Here is a 5610-nt window from a genome sequence, read left to right as displayed (position 1 = left end):
TATATATAAAGGCTTCATAGTTACCTTTACGTTATTAATTGAACTCACTAGGCGTAAGCCTAACACTTCTTTTGATATGGCTTGTATATCAGGTTTTTTTTTAGCGGCGGGGCTCAAAAAGGTTGAGAGGAGCGTTGGTTCGTGAAAGGCTCTTTTGTAGTTATAGCCTTTGTACTTTTGAGCGATGCGTATTGAGGTTACGATATTTTTGGAGATTGATTAAAACACCCGTCTTTAATCTAGATATAGAATAATCTAGATTAGTAGGTTGTTATTTATCTTCTCAGTATCTGTTTTGTAAACGCTTTACTATTACCCTTATCGGGTGAATTTTAATTCTAGATCCTGATTCTCGTTAAATATTTTCGGTTTAATTTAACTCTTCTTTTTAGGGTGTTACAAGTTGGTATCAGAACACTAGTTTAAGCGAACTAGGTAAGGGATCATGACGCCTAGACTTAAGCTGAGATTGTAAGTGTTAACTGTGAGATGTGGGTAGAAACTTTTAAGATAGGAAAGCACTTCGGTCATCGGAGCTACCCCGTTCATGAATTGTGACGATGGTGTTAAGAATTCTTATGTATAACCTATTCAAAATTTCACTTAGCTAATGCCATTTTGAGTAAGTTATTACACAAGCGTGCTTGAACTTACTGTTATTACAGGAATTTATGAACGTATCAGTATGTATTATGATTAATTCCGTGTTCGTCCTATCATAACCCTCTTTCACTCTCTTGTATGACAGTCTTTAATGGTGAATACTCGGAGTAGACGGAATACCTCTCCGGAAGGTCATGCGGTAACTGAATCTACAGCGGATCAACCGCCACGAACCACCATCGCAAGGGTTGTTCCTAGGCAAAACACCTTGGGTAGTGGAGATGACCACGTCCCTCAAGTCGACCTTGCCACCTCTAACCCCGTAATGGAAGAAGAAACCCCAGAATCAATAATGATGGGTACTATTATGAACGCCATGAACAGAGCCATGGCCCAACAACAAGAGTTCTTTATGAAGCTTTTGGAGGACAGAGACGGTAATACTCGTAAGCATGAAGCAGTTGCTGAGAATATAACTATGGGGGGGTCCGGAGGTACGGGAAATGGAATCCCAAACCAGGAGCTAGCAACGACTGAGGCAAGACAAATGGGTAGAATTTGCTTTTACAAGACCTTCCTATGTTGCAAGCCACCGGAATTTGTGGGGTCGGACGATTCTGTGGCGTGCATGAATTGGCTCCGGGAAATCGAGCAAGCCTTCCGGGCTTGTGACTGTGACGAGGGGCAAAAAGTGAAGTTTGGCTCTCAAATGCTGAGGGGTGTAGCTCTTACCTGGTGGAACATTGTCATCTCGACCATCGAGGTTACAGAATTGACCAAGATGAGTTGGACCACATTCAAGGAAAAAGTAATGGAGGAATATTGCAATGAACAGGAGATGGATCGCATCGAAGATGAATTCCGAACCCTGAAGAAGGGAAATTTGTCAGTAAGGGACTACACCCAACTCTTCATGGAAAAGCTAAACTTGGTGGGACACGTGGCCCCAACGGAGAAAGATAAGATGAAAGCCTACCTTAAAGGGCTACCTGCGGACATGATGGTAATGGTTAGGAACTCAAGAGCTTCCACCCTCAAGGAGGCAATCGAAGAAGCCAAGGTCTTGGAATCAGTTTATGTTAGGGGAAAAGAAGAAAGAATGTCGAGTGGTGAGAAGAGGAAGTGGGAAGGGCCCTACGCACCATCCAAAAAGCCAAACCACTTTGGCAACAACAATCGTGGAGCCCATCCCAAACAAGAGACAAGATGGTGTCCCAAGTGCCACAACAAACATCACGGCCCCTGTAGCACCAACTCTACCCCCACCAAATGCTTTAAGTGTGGGAAGGCAGGCCACACGCGAAACGAGTGTTCAATCAAGGGACCCATATGTTTTGGATGCGGGGAACTGGGCCATTTCAAGAATGATTGCCAAAAGTTGAAAACAGGTGGGAGTCAAGGAAGAAAAGAGGGCGCCCCGAAAGCAACCGGTCGAGCCTTTCAGATGTCGAGAGAATAAGCTAAGGTGTCGACAGATGTAGTGTCGGGTACGTTCCTTGTTAACTCCGTACCTGCTCATGTACTTTTTGATTCGGGTGCTTCATGCTTCTTTGTGTCCACTACATTCTACCAACACTTGCATACGCCTCCTAGTACACTAGAAGATGCATTAATCATAAAGATAGCAAATGGTAGTCAAGTTTTGGTGCGTGAAATTGTTAGAGGTTGCGTCTTGGGGATTGAAGGAAAGGAATTTCGGGTGGACCTCATACCCATGGCTATAGGCGGATTCGATATAGTAGTCAGGATGGATTGGCTAGTTGAGAACCAAGCGGAAATCTTATGCTCTAAGAAGCTGATCCGTATTCCTTTGACAAACGGGGACGCAGTGCTAGTTTATGGAGAAGGAAGGAAAGGGGATGTAGTACTTTTATCCATGGCGAAGGCATGTAAGTGCCTAGCTAAGGGATGTACCTCATTCATTGCGTATGTGTTGGACACCAAGCTAGAGATAAGGAAAATTGAAGACGTGAAGGTGGTTAGAGATTTTCCTGACGTATTTCTGGAAGACTTGCCCAGTTTACCACCCGTTAGACAAGTGGAGTTCCAAATTGACCTATTTCCGGGAACCGCTCCAATTGCTAAAGCACCTTACCGTTTGACCCCTTCTGAGATACAAGAATTGATGTCTCAGTTGCAAGACCTTCTTGAGAAGGGATTCGTTAGACCGAGTTCGTCACTGTGGAGAGCTCCGGTCTTATTTGTAAAGAAGAAGGACGGCACCATGAGGATGTGTATTGACTACTGAGGACTCAACAAGGCGACTGTAAAGAACAAATATCCTCTCCCCAGGATCGACGACCTTTTCAACTAACTTCAGGGAGCAAGTTGCTTCTCGAAGGTCGATCTTCTCTCGGGGTACCACCAAGTACGCGTGAAAGAAGATGACGTGGCAAAGACAGCTTTTAGGACACGCTATGGACACTATGAATTCTTGATCATGCCCTTTCGGTTTGACGAATGCACCAGCAGTATTTATGGACTTGATGAATCGGGTATGCCGACCATTCCTCGACAAGTCTGTAATTGTATTCATTGACGACATACTTATTTATTCCAAGGACGAATCGGATCATGAGCAACACCTTCGGGAGGTCCTCGAAATGCTAAGAAAGGAGAAGTTGTATGCAAAATTCTCCAAGTACGACTTTTGGTTGAAGGAGGTTCAATTCTTGGGTCATGTTGTCACTCGAGACGGGGTGAAAGTAGACCCATCCAAGATTGAGGCGATGATGAACTAGGAACCACCAAAGAGTCCTTCAGAAATCCGTAGCTTCTTGGGTCTGGCAGGTTATTATAGGAGATTTATCCAAGATTTCTCCAAAGTCGCTTCCTCCTTAACGGCTTTGACTAGGAAGAATGTGAAGTTTATCTGGACGGAGAAGCAAGAGCATGCCTTCAGAACTCTCCAAAAGAAGTTGTGTGAAGCCCCGATTCTCTCTCTTCCGAAGGGGTCCAAAGACTTTGTAGTCTTTAGCGACGCTTCAAAAATGGGGTTGGGTTGTGTCTTGATGCAAAGGGGAAAAGTGATTGCCTACGCCTCAAAACAACTCAAAGATCATGAGAAGAACTATCCCACCCACGATTTGGAGTTAGCGGTGGTGGTGTTCGCCTTAAAGCTTTGGCGCCATTACCTTTATGGTACCAAGTGCACACTTTTTACGGACCACAAGAGTTTGAAGTATATATTTGATCAAAAAGAACTAAACATGAGGCAACGACGTTGGCTTGAGCTGCTCAAGGACTACGATTGTGAATTGCTATATCATTCGGGTAAGGCAAATGTAGTGGCGGATGCTTTGAGCCGAAAAGAGTACAGTAGTGGTACAAAAGCTGTGCTCACCAGGATCGATATAATGTCCAGTCTGATCGATCAAATCAAGGTCGCGCAATCTGAAGCGCTCCTGGAAGAAAATCTCAAGAGCGAGGTAATGACGAAACAACGCATGTTGTTGACAGAGGATGGCCGTGGTTTGAAGCTATTTCGAGGGCGTATATGGGTACCCAAAATTGGGGGCAATCGTGAACTGTTACTAGAAGACGCACACAAGTCTAAATACTCAATTCATCCAGGCAGCACCAAGATGTATCGAGACTTGAAACTGACATATTGGTGGCCAGTCATGAAACTAGATGTGGCTCGTTATGTAGAGAGGTGTGTGACTTGTTTGCAAGTGAAAGCAGAGCACCAACGACCTTATGGTAGCCTTCAATCTTTGGAGATCCCCGAGTGGAAATGGGAGCATATCACGATGGATTTCGTGACCAAACTGCCGAAGACCTTAAGAGGCCATGATGCGATATGGGTAGTGGTCGATCGACTGACAAAGAGTGCTCATTTCTTAGCAATGCGAGAATCACTGCCAATGGACAAACTTGCCAGGTTATACATCGATGAAGTAGTTTCGACACATGGTATACCATTGTCAATAGTGCCTGATAGGGATAGCCGATTCACCTCCCATTTCTGGGGTGGCTTACAGAAAGAGTTAGGCACGAGAGTGAAATTGAGTACAGCTTACCATCCTCAGACCGATGGCCAGAGTGAGCAGACCATTCAAACGCTCGAAGACATGTTTAGATCGTGCGTTATTGACTTTGGCGGGAATTGGGATTCTCACCTACCCCTGGTGGAGTTCGCCTACAACAATAGCTATCATTCCAGTATCGGGATGACACCTTTCAAGGCTTTGTATGGTAGGAAATGTAGGACTCCAGTGTGTTGACTAGTGGTGGGTGAGAAGCAATTCTCCGGTCCCGAAATCGTTCAGGAAATGGCCGACAAGGTGAAGTGTGTTCGGGAACGTTTGAAGGCAGCACAAGACCGACAAAAGAGTTACGCGGACAAGAGGAGCCGACCTATATAGTTCCAAGTGGGCGACCGCGTAATGCTAAAAGTGTCCCCTTGGAAAGGTATTATCCGTTTTGGAAAACGTGGGAAGCTAAGTCCCCATTTCCTTGGACCGTTTAAAGTCTTGGCTAGGGTGGGACTTTAGGCTTACAAATTAGAACTGCCACCTGAAATGGCCGGAATCCACCACACATTCCATGTATGCTACCTTCGTAAGTGTCTGGCGGAAGAAGAAAGTGTTATACCACTTTCAGAAATTCGCGTAGATGAGAACAACTGATGCGTGGAAGAACCGGAAGCCATCTTGGAAAGCAAGACTAAGGTATTGAGGCACAAGGAGGTTGTCATGGTCAAGGTTAAATGGAAGCATCATCGAGGATCAAACATGACATGGGAGGCGGAAGAGGACTTGAAGAGGCGTTACCCGCACTTATTCTTGTGAAATAAATTTCGAGGACGAAATTTAATCCAAAGGGGAGAGGATTGTAACACCCGGATATTTTTTTTTCCCTTTACCCTACCCTGTGCACGTCAAGGGTTTTCGTCTCGTTTGGAGGTGCACATTACCATCCTCTTATTAGAAACTTAAAGCATTTTGCTTCCTTTAAAATTTACTTGTAAAGTATATTCATATGTGTGAATTTATATATTTATAT

The sequence above is a fragment of the Cynara cardunculus genome, unplaced genomic scaffold (genome assembly GCF_001531365.2).
Source record: "Cynara cardunculus var. scolymus isolate 2C unplaced genomic scaffold, CcrdV1 Un_Scaffold_3073, whole genome shotgun sequence".
Taxonomy (NCBI): Eukaryota; Viridiplantae; Streptophyta; class Magnoliopsida; order Asterales; family Asteraceae; genus Cynara; species Cynara cardunculus.
Note: the sequence above shows the minus strand (reverse complement) of the source record.